General features: G+C 36.6%; 1 long non-coding RNA gene across 1 annotated transcript; it reads left to right on the top strand.

Moving 5' to 3' along the window:
* Nucleotides 1-5,475: 5,475 nt before the first annotated feature.
* LOC117305278 lies at nt 5,476-13,595 on the top strand. The gene is made up of 4 exons (XR_004520660.1): nt 5,476-5,647; nt 7,740-7,887; nt 8,874-9,036; nt 12,121-13,595. It is a non-coding gene; the product is annotated as an uncharacterized LOC117305278 (long non-coding RNA).
* The last annotated feature ends 2,406 nt before the right edge of the window (nt 13,596-16,001 follow it).

Consider the following 16,001-nt stretch of genomic DNA (forward strand, 5'->3'; position numbering starts at 1 on the left):
TTATTTATTTATTTTCTTTTTTGGGGGGAGGGTAAAGCAGAAGTTTTTGACGAGTATTGTCGCTTGTACTGACTTCCATGGCTGGTGGTAATGGCATGGGATTCTGCGCCCCCCCCCCCGCCTCCCCGAACGAAGATTCTAAGGTGTGTGTCGCCTCCCCTCACCCCGCCCAACCTCGCCCCATTACGACGAACTTGGTCTACATGCACTTCACCTGTCTTTATCCGCAAGGATGAAGAGCCTCGTTGTGTGATGTCTGATGTTCAGCAGGCTATACATAGACCTTTTCGCAAATACCGGGGCGCGCGCGTAAAGCTTGGAATTAGGTGCATTGTGGTCTTGCTGGTATCCAAATTTGATCCATATCTATCCCACAATGCACCTCATTCAACAGTCTGCGCTTGCGCATTGGTATTTGCGATAAGGTCTATGCATCAACGTCGTCTTCTGATAGCGCCCTCTTTTGAATCAACCTCCTTTGGCCCACGTTGTTCCCATTTTAATGGCAGAGTCTCAGGGAGACAGATTTTTCTAGAAAACAGGCGTCTTGATTTAATCGATTTTTGTGTACATGATTGAGAGGGCTTTCCATACCTAGGATTAATGCGTCACGCGAAACGCCTTCAGAGCGCGTTGGGCGTCGCTGCGTCATTTTTTTGCAAGAAGAATTAGAAATCTTATGTGTGCGTTGAGTTGCGCGCTCAGTTATGACGCGCGGCTCGTTTATTTTTGTATATAATTTACATTCAAATTAACGAACTACACCACAAAAGAAATCCACCGTGCATTATGTAGTGTGAGCATTGAACCAAAGTGGTGTTGTAGTCCAGCGTGAATTATCATCATTTTTGCAAGTTGCGGTATGTATCATAGCCTATTGTTATTTATTCATTCAAGTTTGGGTAGAATTTGAGACTTACAATTTTTATGACATTCAAGACTTTTAATGACTTTTGACAGAAGCGATTGGGACATTTTAACGATGACTGACTTTGATCATAAACGTGTTGACAATGATTATATCCGACTCAAAGAAACCATGGAAGAGGAAGGGGTGCTCAAAACAAGCATTTGACTGTGTTTTCTTTGATATTATTATTTTAACAGATTATCGGTGCTCTTGTAATTGTATCCAGTGCAGAATGCTGGGTGTTTATTTGAGCTTGGCGATTATCTGTAAGTAAATTTGTTACGGTGAGTCGGTTCCCTGGGTTAGAAAAAAAGTCTGGTCCCGTAGGGTTTAGCGCTGTATAATTATGATAGCTTTTTAGAACCAACATACTACTGGATATTGCTGTTTGTTTACATATTTTGTTCCGTGCGCTTATCTAAAGCAAACAAAAAATACATTAAATTTCTTTAACCAATTACTCTGATAATTATTGATAACCCTGGACTGTAAGGATATCGCAAATATTTGAAATATTTGCCAAGACATTTACGACATTGCAAATAATTATTTGCGACATCGCAAATATTTGCAATTATTTGCAACATTTCCTGTCACACTAGCTCTTTTCATAGCCACGCACCAGTACAAAAGAGATTTAATAAAAAGGTTGCACCCGCAAGTTTACTATAAAATTATGGTTGCTTCTTAAAACCCAAACACTCTTGTCGCACAAAATGTGTCCCTTCAGATGCCTTGAAATGGAGACCTCACCTCAGCTCTCAAACTCAGTTAAAATATTTTAGTGAGAAATTACTTCTTTCTCAAAAACTACGTTACTTCAGAGGGAGCTGTTTCTCACAATGTTTTATACTACCAACAGCTCTCCATTACTCGTTACCAAGTAAGTTTTTATGCTAACATTTTTATTTTGAGTTATTATCTATAGTGTCAAGTGCCTTTAACCATGAAAATTGCTTGCATGTAACCCGATGGGCGAATTGAGCAGACGATGCCCTTGAATAATTGGATTAATTTACAAATGAAGACCATTCTGTATCTAATGACGCCGCCGGAGTCGACAGAGGAAGTGATATTAAATTACAGTCAGGGTCGTTTGATCATAGAGAAAGGACGAAGATCTGTCCTATGGTTTGACATGGATTGACATCAATTCAGATGATAGACAGCAAAGTTTTGAATGTTTTTAAATAAACCATACATTATTTGCTTCTTGTTTGATAGTGGTTGCTGTTGATGTGGAAGGATTAAGATGTTACAACTGCACGTATGCTGAGAAACCTGGAAAAAAACTCACAGGTGGAGATCCAAACTGCGCAGAACCTTTTAATCCGGCGGGAATATATTTAATCAACTGTAACGATAAGTGTGTGGTAAGTATTTAGCTTAGCTGAGTCATTCCAGCCAACATTCCACAACATTGTTTCAACTGGTGTTCCACACATTTTTTTTTCTTCTGCTAAACAGCTAGCTTCATGAAACTGAGCCCTGGCTATAGTTTACACTGTGCACGCTCGATGGTTTGCTTAAGCTGCTCGGGCCCAATTCCATTAAGCCTGTAAGCACAACAACTTGCTCGTTTACCATTGCCGTTAATGTTACCCCACTCATTTCTTGCCTAGCAAAGGAATTTTCTGTTAAACAACTTTATGAAATTGCCGTTGTCTCAGGGAACTCTGTCCGCATAAGATTTTTGTTTCCCGTGGGGGAAATTAACACGGGCTGGAGGAGGAGGCTTCAAAAGAGGGCGCTATCAGAAAAAGTTTTTAGTTCGCCCTGGGTTGAATAGAATCTCCCGCCACGCCTACTCCAGAACGTGGGTTCGAATCCCTACCAAGTACTTTCTATTTTGAATTGATTCTTGTTTCTTTTTTCTATACAGAAACGTGTATTACGCAGTGAAAATTCAGTTACGCATCGAACCTGCCATAAAAAGGGAACAGATAAATGTACAAATATCGATAACGTCCATCTGGAACGAGGGCTGTACAGAAACTCTATGAATCATGACGTCATTTTGTCGCAGCATTGTTGTGACGAGTCAAAATGTAACAGTGCATGCTCAGTAGAGTTCACGGTGTTTCTGGTTGTTTTCTTGGCTTCGATGAGCAATATTCTCATTAGTTAGTCTGTGGTTTACCGCTCCAATTGGTTTGGTTGGTAATGAGGGATCTGGGCCTAAATTCATAAAACATGTAAGAAGCCGATGCTCACGGGGCATCCCTTAGCAGAATTTCTATAAGCTTTTACTGTAAGCAAGGGTTAATGCATGGCTAATCCGCGGGAAACACACAAGTGCATGCAATTCCATATGGTGAAGGTGCATGCGCGTTGATAATTGTTCTGCTAACTTGAGAAACCATGGTGAAATACGCTTATAAATGCCTACGCAAATTGTTCTTCTACAGTAAGCACAACAAATTTGCTTACTAGTAAACAGCTTAATGAAATTGAATTGGCACCTTGGGTTGCCGATCTATGGTTTGTTCCAATGCGTTGAGTATTGTGTGAAAAGGAAACTGATGGAACGGACGAGGTAAAACGTTTTCCATATACCTTTGAGATCATTATTAAATTGATGTTGACTGACATGAGCTATTTTTAGATTATGATGACCATTGTGACTGCATGCTGTTTATTTTGGTAAATCTGTCTTTATACACACTTGCCAAACCGTGCCCTTTTGTGGTGTTCGCCATAACTTAAAGAGGCGAACATGTCAACTCTTTTTGTTTTCGTTTTTAAGCTGATACCACTACTTTTCTGCATTCGAAGTATTGAGATATAGATCTACCGATCTAAACCGTGTCATTAGATTGGATCAGGGCCCCTTTCGATAAAGCCTGTTAAGCACAAAAACTTGCTAAGCACATACACATCTTGCTTAACAAAAACTTGCTACCATCTAAAAGTTTACATTGTTGCAATTGGTGCCCCATACTTTGCTGCGCAAAGAAATTTGCTATGCAGTATTTTTCTGATTAACAGCTTTATGAAATTGGGCCTTGGTTTAAGTTATGAGCTAGTCCTGAGAGACATTGATATACGCAGCGCTTTATTAGCAGTATTTGGCATACCATCCTACCACCCTCCTCCTCTAACAACCCCCTGTCTACTAACACGCACCACTTCACAGGGCTTTCTCACACAAAAGGCAACCCTAACAATAGCCCTGAGCCCGCCAACCACAGAACCAATCAGAGCATTAATTGACTGTCACGGGATCCTTTGAACCCCTTTAAAATAAGCTCACTTCTCCCCATTATTTCAGTCAGACCATGGTCAGACTCACGATGACTAGAGCAAACTAGTCGAAACGTTGGGACAAGAACATACCCTCGGCTGTAGTTAGTGAAGAACTATTTACTAATATCTATAGAGTAGTTCCGGTGTCGCATGCAATTATGACCTCTAAGCAATACTATACGGAGAACATTATTGCATATGCAATAATGTCCGCCGGACGGTTTTGCATATGCAATCGTGTCCGCCCGGACGCTGCTGCATAATGCCATTGTGTCCACCGGACACATTTGCATATTATGCAGTTGTGTCCGCCAGCGTGCAAAACCGTCCTTGTAGTAAATTAAACGCCCTTGGTCGACGGAATATGTTCGCATTTGTTTTACGAGCTAGTGCATTGAAATGTTGGGCCGTTTGGTATCATAATACGTGAACAGTCATGCCGCATACGTAGGTTTAGTTATACCCACCGGACGGTTTTTGATAGCCCGGACACGATTGCATATTATGCAAAAGTGTCCGGAGCGGACAGTATTGCATTGCGTACACAATTGCATCTGACACCGGCCGCTTTCTACCCAGCCCCAGGTAGTAAAAGCAGGCTGGTTCTTTTCAGAATGAGTGCCCCCAACATCGAACACAGTGTAAGATAATAATTATTGAAAAATAGTTAGTTATGTGTTAATAATAAAGCTTCGCAAAGGCAGACAGAAAACTTTTATTAAGTTCTATCTTTCTTTCAAATTGGATAATCTGAGTGACATGCCTTTCGCCAAGAACAAGTCACGCAGTCTAATACAGATTGCCTGGTGCCATAATCATTAATTTGTATTTTTGCTTAAATAATTAATTTGGTTAAGCAGTATTTTCTGCTAAACAGCTTTATGAAATTGGGCCCAGGCAAGAGGTGGAGAATAACAATTATTTTATTAATAAGGTTTAAGCATATCGAATTTGAGTGAAAAATACATGTATATATAATTTGTATTTATTAAATATTCCATTGAGAAACGATGCATTGTTGAAGAAAAGAATCTTTGTCTAGATCATTTGAGTTGTAATTCCAATAAGGACGGTTTAAAATAAATATTAAAACTGGAAAAGTACATTCATATTTTACGCACTACGCGAAAGGACGATGAGGACTTTCGACCCCCCAAAAAATGCAGAGGACCCGATATGATAAAATGTAAACAACGCCCTCTTTTGAGAACTAACAGAATTAGTCTGGACCCTTAACTATTTTATTACGCAGGTATTTAGTGTGGAGAGAAGCAAGCATAAATGCAAGCGAATGGGGACTATACTGGTTGGAAAATGGCTTCTGCATAACAACGAAGAATGTTTATTTTGAAAAGATTTTTAAAACCAATGTTCTGTTTGCTGTCTGTCGTCTGCAAATGCGAACCTCTCCATGGGAATTCACATCAAGTTACAGGGAACAGCCAGCCGGAGAATGAGTGCAAATTTCAGGCAGACCACCCGGCATTTTGAGTAAGTTTTGTTTGATTAGCTTACGATTGAATTTGAACGAACGCAAGAGAAGACTGTCAAGTGTCATGTATGTCTCTTGTCTGTCTGTCGATTGCATAACAAATCACAATGATTGAATGAATATGAATGATTAATACTGACGTTCTTCTAAGTTCTTGCTTAAATGTCCGCATACAATACCACAGTACTACTATTCTAACGAGCCACGACTGTCGATTGTTTCCACTGTCATTGTGTGATGCTAATGTGTGTGTGTCATGCATGTGTGTGACAGCCGCAGGACTGATTATGTGTGCCCCCCCCCGGCCAACACACGGTGAATATTGTGTCAACATTTCGCCTGACATTATTGAATTATTACTGTCCTTGTAGGTGTTCCTACATATTTTGTATCTCTTTAAAATTTCCTCTTTAAAATTCCTTCCAAATAACTTGTTAAAATTTGAATGTTTTTACTCTTATGTATTGTACATATGTAGACCTATAAAATGAGTTAATAATAACTTTTTTCTTCACTTATTTCTTGCTTACATCTTTCATTGTTGAATAATTTATTTATTTTTAATATTTTTGTTTGTATACATGGTTGTTGTATAATAATAACAACAGTTTCTTCCCCTATGTTTTGCTTAAATCTTGTGTTTTAAAATAATTTCATGTTGTGAATATTTTTGTTGTATATTGAATAACAACAGTTTCTTCCCCTACGTATTGCTTAAATCTTGTGTTTTAAAATAATTTCGTGTTGTGAATATTTTTGTTGTATATTGAATAACAACAGCTTCTTCCCTTGTGTTTTGCTTAAATCTTGTGTTGTTAAAAATTTAATTTTGTGAATATATTTGTTGTATAATAACAACAACAGTTTCTTCCCATTTTAAAATAATTTCATTGTGTGAATATTTTTGTTGTATAATAATAACATCAGTTTCTTCCCTTATTTTTTGCTTAAATCTTGTATTATAAAATAATTACATTTTGTGAATATTTTTGTTGTATAATAATAACAACAGTTTCTTCCCTTATTTCTTGCTTAAATCTTGTGTTTTAAAATAATTTCATGTTGTGAATATTTTTGTTGTATATTGAATAACAACAGCTTCTTCCCTTGTGTTTTGCTTAAATCTTGTGTTGTTAAAAATTTAATTTTGTGAATATATTTGTTGTATAATAACAACAACAGTTTCTTCCCATTTTAAAATAATTTCATTGTGTGAATATTTTTGTTGTATAATAATAACATCAGTTTCTTCCCTTATTTTTTGCTTAAATCTTGTATTATAAAATAATTACATTTTGTGAATATTTTTGTTGTATAATAATAACAACAGTTTCTTCCCTTATTTCTTGCTTAAATCTTGTGTTTTAAAATAATTTCATGTTGTGAATATTTTTGTTGTATATTGAATAACAACAGCTTCTTCCCTTGTGTTTTGCTTAAATCTTGTGTTGTTAAAAATTTAATTTTGTGAATATTTTTGTTGTATAATAACAACAACAGTTTCTTCCCATTTTAAAATAATTTCATTGTGTGAATATTTTTGTTGTATAATAATAACATCAGTTTCTTCCCTTATTTTTTGCTTAAATCTTGTATTATAAAATAATTACATTTTGTGAATATTTTTGTTGTATAATAATAACAGTTTCTTCCCTTATTTCTTGCTTAAATCTTGTGTTTTAAAATAATTTCATTATGTGAATATTTTTGTTGTATAATAATAAGAGTTCTTCTTCCCTTATTTCTTGCTTTGCATTTCAATTTCCATTCAAATACCTTTTTAATTTTGTTTTGCTATTTGTTTACGTAATCCAAAATATGCCTCTTTGATCGAGCCTCATTTGTATTTATAATCAAAGTTCATAGCCCTGTTTGCATTTCAATAAGCCATAACTTTTCTCTTTTAATATCCCTTGCTTAAAAAATTCTTTATTTTCATATTTTCAAAACATTTTTGTTGTCTTTGATGTTGGCCAGTTTGCAGACTTTATTTCCCTATAAAAACTTTGTGAGTCACAAACCCTGATTATTATTTGAGGCACATACTATATTGATTATTTGATCAAATGTATTTATTATTTGTATTTAAAGGAGTTGCTACTTAAGGCCTTCAACAAGATCAAGGAGAGCATCTACGCACAGATCCATCCAGAGCTTATGACTTGTAATGCTTCGGAGAGACTAAGACTGACAGAGTACAATGGACTCATCAAACCTAAACTTGGGAAAGATGGACCTGGTAAGCTTGAGAATAACAAGGAATAACACATAGGCCCTCATGCAATATGCAAGAGGTGGCGCGCTCATCCCCACAATGTTTAGTCCACATACAAGAGTCTGATCATCAGGTACTGTTGGGAACAAGGTAGTCACCCTCATGTGCATTATGGATGCTCATTGGACAACTAGAATGGGCAGGATTTAATTAATTATGCACACATATAGAAAAGTCTGTCATGTGCAGTAGACACTTTAAATGTGTGTTTAGTAATAGGCTCAGATTTTTCCCCACCATAGGTACAATGTATACAGTAAAGGGTTGGGTAGAGGTTATTTCTATAGTTTGGCTTAAACAATTTTTAACATCTTACACTGTGAGATTTTAAAATTTGATGACATTTAATAATAATCCTGGTATTATTTTCAATGGTGATGGGTTTGAATCCTACTGGAGTGGTATCCCTGTGACTGTTACACAAAACTTGGGAAAGTTCAGTGTACTCTGTGTTTATACACATTAGTGTATAGCGGGTTAAAGAAAACCAACCAAATACTAACTGCCCACCCACGCCTGAGACACATGCAAACTTGCTCTTTGGTCATACAAAGTACATGGTGACAATCCCATATAATTAATTTGTTTTATATTTATAAAGGACAAATAAAAAGTTAAGGGTCAAGGAGTTCACAGCGTAATTTGGGGGGTAGGTCAGGTAACATAAAACATGTCATATATTTTGTTTGGCCTTGGTGTAATTATAGGAAACCTGTCGCCCACTTACAAATTTTCTAAGGGTTTTGGAATCATGACTTTATTTTTATTGCGCCCCAATTATTAAAACATATATGTTTTTCAACATTGACTATTCTTAATGGCCCCTAAGTAGCTTATTTCCCCATGTCAGAAATGTTTTATTGTAATTTAACTGATAATTATAAATGCTGATAATTTGCAACCCTTACCCCAATGTGGAGTCAAAGTTTGTATTTTTCTTACCATTTCAGGGTCTACTGCTGAACAGAGAAAATCTCCACTAGGAAAGTTCTTCGATGGTGGTTGCAAAGCAATCTGTGACACAGGGACCTCTTTTTTGGCCAACAGCTGACGAGGAATAGATTTGTAAGCTTGATGGGTGCTGCACCTCCTGTCAATCTCGTCAAAGTAAAGGTAAGTTCAATGGAGACTTTTAGGACACTAGATGGCTGCATAAAGAAAGCTATTTATCAGAGCACTAGAACTTGCTTGTTAACGGCACTGGACACATTTTAGTAATTACTCACAGGCCCGTAACTAGGAATTTATAAATATTTGTAGCTGTGGCTTTTTTTTGGGGGGGCGGACTTGTTTTTTTTTAAGGGTGCAAGGTTTTTTTTAGGGGGAAGATTGTATTTATTTATTTATTTATTTATTTATTTATTTTTTTTTGGGGGGGGGCTTGTTTGAGGGGGGCAGCCTTAAAAAATAGGGGTGTTGGGGGACTTTTTATTTTTCTAAGGGGGTGGGTGGGCCAGATTGGTTTTATAATTTTTTTTTTTTTTGAGGGGGCAGCAATTTTTTTTTCCAACAAACAGTTTAGGGGTGTTTTGGGGGAATTTTTCTTTGAAGGGGGGGGGGGGGGGGGGGGGTTGTATATTTTGGGGCCAGATTTGTTTTCCTTTGTTTTTACATTTTATTTGAGGGGCAGATTGTATTTTAAATTTGTTTTCGAGTTTCGTTTGAGGGGGGGGGGGCGGCTTTTTTTCTTTTTTTTTTTTTTTTTTTTTTTTTTGGGGGGGGGGACTTATTCTTTAAATGGGGGGGGGGGGGCGGATGTTTGTTTTATTTTTATGTTTTGTCCATGTTCTAGGTGGGGGAAGATTGTATTTTAAATTTGTTTGTTGGTTTCGTTTGAGGGGGCAGCCTTTTTTCAAACAAAAATTTATTGGGGGGGTGGAATTTTTGTTTAAGGGGGGGGGGCTTTATGGTTTTTTTTGTGTTTTTATTTTGGGGCGGAATTTTTGTTCTCCTTTTTTTTACATTAAATTAAGGGGGCAGATTGTTTGCGAGTTTTGTTTGCGAGTTTTTTTTTAGGGACGTTTCGGGGACTTCTTCCTAGGGGGGGGGGGGGCAGATATTTTTGGGGGTTTTGTGGCTTTTTCGTGTTTTTATTTTTGGGGCTGGACTTTTTTCCTTTTTCTTTTTTTAAGATGGCGGACCTTTGTCTTTGGGGGGGGGGGGCAGATGGTATTTAAATTTGTGGGTTTTGTTTGAGGGGGGCAGCCTGTTTGTCATTAAACAAAATTGAAAGCTTTGCGGGAATATTTCTTTGAATGGGGCAGATGGTTTTTTTGTGTTTTTTTCTGTGTTTTCATTTTGGGGCGGACCTTTTTTTATTTTTATTTTTAGGGGGTTTACCATTTTTTTTCCAGGGAGCAGGTTGTATTTTAAATTTGTTTAAGGCTTTTGTTTCAGGGGGCATCCTTTTTTTTAATTAAATGTTTTTTAGGGCGTTTTGGGGAACTTTTACTTTGAGGGTGAGGGGGCGGATGTTTTTTTATTTTGGGGACGGACTTTTTCCCCCCTTTTTTTACATTTTTTTTAGGGGGGCCAGACCTTTTTTTTTTTTAGGGGGGCAGGGGGGATGGCACCCTTTTTTCAAAAAAAAATGTAAAGGGCGTTTTGGTGGACTTTTTTTTGGGGGGGGTGGCGGATTTTTTTTTCCTGTGTTTTTATTTTTGGGACGGACTTTTTTCCAGTTTTTAAAACATTTTTTTTTAGGGGGCAGACTTTTTTTTAGGGGGGGGGGCAGTTTGTTTGTGGGTTTTGTTTGGGGGCAGCCTTTTTTTCATTAAAAGATGTTTATGGGTGTTTGGGCGACTTTTTCTTTGAGGGTGGGGGGGCAGATGGATTTTTGGGGTGTTTTTTTTTTGGGGGGGGGGGTGGGGGGTAATGTTTTATTTTTATTTTGGCCATGGACGACTGTTTTCCTTTTTTTTATTCATTCTTTTTTTTTGGGGGGGGGGAGTTTCTTTGAGGGGGGCAGATGTTTTTTTTGGGGGGGGGGTTATGTTTTGTTTTTGTGCGTTTATTTTGGGGTGGACGATTTTTTTCCCCTTTTTTATTTTTTAAACTTTTTGTTTAGGGGGCAGACCCCCCCCCCCTTTTTTTTAGGGGGGGCTAATTGTATTTGAATTTGTTTTGAGGGGGGCAGCGTTTTTTTCTGGTTTCATTAAACAAAAGTATGGCCCTTTTGGGGTGACTTTTCCTTCGAAGGGGGGGGGGCGGATATCTTTTTTGGGGGGGTTATGGTTTTGTTCTTATCTTCGGGCAGACTTTTTTTCTTTTATTTCTTACTATTGGTTATGGGCCTCAGAATATGTATAAGCATAACAACTTGCTTGGAAATGAGCAACTCAGGAGCTGTTGATTGTGAGAAACAACTCCTTCTGAAGTAACATGAGAGTTTTTGAGAATGAGGGAATTTCTCAGTAAAATATTTAAATTTGAGAAAGACTTCATGCCTAATGCCTTTCTTAGATTGATACTTTATGCAAAATGTTGGGATACACAAAGTGAGAATACTGGTCTGAATAATATACCAAATGTGTCCAATGTTTGTTAAGGCAGTACTTTTGTGTTCACTCTTGTGTGAATTTCAGACCCAAACAATTCATCAGTTTGAATGGTGGTAATATTCATGTAATGACCTTACAAGCAAGTTGAATTTTGCATTCCAAAGCCTACTATTTCGTATGGCTGATAAAGTAGTATAGTAAGCATCCTGCAAAATTTAAACCCTATCCCAAACCCTATTCCTAGGGATAGGGTTAGGACTAGGGTTAGTTGTGTAACCATCACCTCTACCTTTATAGTGTATATTGTTTTACCCCAAGAAACTGTTGATGAATTTATTTAGCTGATGATGACATAACTTTGAGAACAATCCTATATTTTTGTTTGGCCCTAACTATTTACCTGCCAATTTTCCATAGTGGGAGTCATAATTTTTGTTTGGCCAAATTTATTGCCCACCTGTTACCTAACATCAATGTAATAGTTAACATAATTATATTTTTGTTCGGCCAAACTGAAGAAACTGTTGATTAATTTTTGTTGGCTGATGACATTTTGTGTTAGTCCAGGTGAGGTTTTATAAATTTGTTTGGGTACCCCTGGTGGCTCTGAAAAGAGCTGGTTTTTACTTTGACCCTCTTGGGTTAACGTCTTGAGTATAACTGATGTAAATGATCTTCTCCTTGTCTTGCATTTTAGGAAACCGAGAGGGGAGACAGACACTTTGCGTGAGTGGAATCATAAGAATGGACTTTCGTACACCCCAACCCTCTGGGCGCTCTTTGGATCCTTGGTGACATCTTCATTGGTAAACACTACTCCAAATTTGATCGAGTGGACAACCGTTTAGGTTTTGCTGATGCTATCAAGGGTGTAGAATCCAAGGCTGAGTAAGAAACCTATTTTGTAAAAGCTTCAAACAATATTTGTAAAATTTAAGAATTATTTTGGGAGTAAGGAAAAGTTTAGATGGGCCAAACAAAATAATGCTAAATTAATGCAAAATAACTGCTGATTGGAATTATTATGCAAACATTTTTTATTTTGTCATTCATTGACTTATAAAATTGAGTGCAAAAACTAAAGGAACTCAGACGGACTGTCAGTCAAACCTGACATTTGTGGAAAACAAATCATGCAAATAGAAATATCGCCTGCCTATACACCCTACTTGTTGACCACTTTAGCAACACCTAGCAAGTTGTACTCGCCTTGTTTTCAGTGTTACAGGATAAAAATTCTAAAAGCATTGCCCACCTGTGCACTTACCCTTTTTCAGTGGAAACATGACTATATTTTTGTTTAGCCAAACTATTAAGACAAATGTTGCCCAAATGTTGCCCAAGTGTTACCTAAATTCAGCGTGATAGGAAACATGATTATATTTCTGTGTGGCCCAACTGAAAACTACCAAATTATTTCAAATGAACATGTATAAGGAAACATAGCTATCATTTTGTTTGGCTCAAATGTGACCACCAATAAATTTGGTTAAAAGTTAGCTTTCAATAAACTGAAAGTTAAAGGCACTGGACACTATTGGTAATTACTCAAAATAATTGTTAGGCACCTCTGAAGTACGTAGTTTTAAAGACAAGTAATTTTCCACTAAAATATTTTAAGTTGATTTGGAGACCTCAGAATTAGATTTTGAGGTCCCGAAATCAAGCATTTGAAAGAACACAACTTATGCACAACAAGGGCGTTTGCGACTTCAACGAACAATTGAGCTCAAATTTTTTGGTTTTCTTTGTTTATGCATTTGTTGAGGTACATCAAGTGAGAAGACTGGTCTTTGTCAATTATCAATGTGTCCAGTGTCTTAAAAGGTATTATACAGGATTGGGCAGGATAAACATAGATCTTCTTTAAAAGTTTGAAAGCAACAAGAAACTCGTCTTAAAAAAATCTGGGAATAGGTCTGCATATAGCTGGTTTCAGTTGTTACAATCAAAATTCAGGATAGTGCGTTCACATGCGAAAAATTATGCTCATTTTCGAAACTGACTCGCAAGTTTGACATTATGTCAGCTCTACCAATCCTGTATAATACCTTGAATAAAAACTTATGTATTGTTGTAATTAAAAATCTGAGTATTTAAAGATACTATGTCAGATTTTTGGCCCCAAACATTAAAAAATAGATTTTTTTGAGTGAATGGTATTTCAAAGAGTATCACCCGCTCTAACGAAAAAAAGTTTAACTTTTACTTTGAACGGACAGGAACCATAAAAAAAATGTAAAACGTTTCTTATAAAACACATAAGAATTGGTCACGTGATATATTGTCAGGATCCCGACAAAACCTAATTTTGAGCACTTTATTTGACTGCTACTAATAATTGGTGGACTTTTTTGAGCAATGGCTCAAATGAAAGCTTGTAATTTTCTCGACCCCCATCAAAATACCTGGGTCAAATCGGCCAAAAATCTGACATAGCATCTTCAAATAAAAACTTATGTATTGTTGTAAATAGAAGTCTGAGTATTTAAGTTCTTGTAATTCGAAGACAGACACTCTACTGAGAGGATAGATATAATATCAATAATTTATCTAAATTTACAATCTCTTTATTTCTTTCATTTTCATTGTGAGTTTCCATCACCAGTGTAGAAAATAGAGCTATCCTTGTTTTAGATTGTCTTAAATTACTTGTTTTAGATTGTCTTAAATTACTTGTTTTAGATTGTCTTAAATTACTATTTTTCTTGTGAAGAACTTGTTTGTCACGAATTGTTAAAACTGTTGTAGCATAATTCGACCAATAATTTGTATTAGAATTTGCCTATTATTAAAAGAGATATAATTATTTATATTTGTTCAAATAAAATATGGGAGTATGAATTTAATAAAAGAAAGTGTGTCATGTGTTCTTTTTTAATAATCGTCTTTGTTTTAAATATTATATTTTAGAAGGGGGGGTTATAATATTTGAGCTTAATTATAGAAGCTATGAAAGGGTAAACTTTATTTACACTAAATCGGACTCCTTAAATGATTGGCAAAAACGTGTTTTTTTTCCATTAAAAACAGCAACAAGTTTTTTTATTACACACTGGACAATTTTGACCAACAGAGGGGGCTATTTAATTATTTATTCCCGTAAATATATAACGCAATGCAATACATACGTTGTTGTGTAATATTCATCACTCCAAAAAATGTATGATCTGTACAGTCATCGTTGTGGCCTAGTGGATAAGGTTACAGTTTCGCGAGGACAAGATGAGAGGTTCGAGCCCCGGCACGGACCATGAGGTAAGCGAAATAAAGAAATAACCCACGTTTCTTCCACAGGAACATGTACAGGTCTTGACGCACGGAGAGGAGACGCAGCAGCAGGAGTCAACACGGAGGCGGCACCACGAGGAGGGGACGACACCGGGACCAGAGAGAGAGGGGGAGGCGGCACCGGGAAGAGAGGGGGGAGGGGGGAGAGGGAGGCAAGAATTTTTTGATATTTTTCGATTTTTGGAAAAAAAAAAAAAAAAAAGACCGTTAATTTTTTTTTTAACGGTCTATGAAAAAATTAAAATCGCCTGAAACGCACGCTCGTTAATTTTGGTGAAAAAAGTTGTTAGAAAAGTTTTTTTTACCAAAAACTTACATTTTTTACGCATTTTTGGAAAATCATTTTCTTAAAATCGCTTGAAACGTACGCTCGTTAATTTTGGTGCAAATCGGTGAAAAAAAAAAATAATTCTAAGTGCAAAAGTCATGAAACTCGAAAAAGAATTACGATTTACATCACTAAAACGTCCCCAAAATACTTCTAAACACCTTCACACTGCTTACACCGTTCTACTACATCAATCCAAACATTTCCTCTTCAAAATTCATCCAAAATGTACAACTTAACTCAAAAAACGGCCTTTAAATGCAACTTAATTGGCTTTAACAATGTGTATACACGTATATAGGCCTACGGTTCAACTTACAATAACAATACATACTACACCTAACGCATTTTCGTACATCGATATTTACAATTCTTGTACATTTTTTTACCAATTCTAAGACAATTAAATCAGTTTACATACATTGTGATTCAAAAACAACTCATTTTCAACGAAAAAACTCTGAAAACTAACACTTATTCACCTACATTTTCCCAGTAAATATTAAAGGAAAAAATAGTCAGACACCCATCACTACCTGTATTACCACTTCTTAGAGACTGGGAACTAGACATAGACGGTTGCCATATGTAAACAACATGTCCTGAGCATTTGAGTACAAACTACTCGATCTTTGAGCATCTAAAACTCTACCAAAGGATCTCTAACTGTGAGTAATTTACAAGATTCATAACAATATTGAGTAGCCAAGTTGTTTACAACGTTTGTGGAGTAACCAGAGACTGGGGAGGGAGGGGGGAGGGGTGGCAAGAGGGGTCAAAGATATCATTTTACAGTTACACCATCTTGGGGCAAAGACATCATTTTACACGATCTTTGAGCATCTAAAACTCTACCAAAGGACTTCTATCTGTGAGTAATTTACAAGATTCATAACAATATTAAGTAGCCAAGTTGTTTACAACGTTTGTGGAGTAACCAGAGACTGGGGAGGGAGGGG

This window comes from Asterias rubens, chromosome 22 (genome assembly GCF_902459465.1).
Source record: "Asterias rubens chromosome 22, eAstRub1.3, whole genome shotgun sequence".
Taxonomy (NCBI): Eukaryota; Metazoa; Echinodermata; class Asteroidea; order Forcipulatida; family Asteriidae; genus Asterias; species Asterias rubens.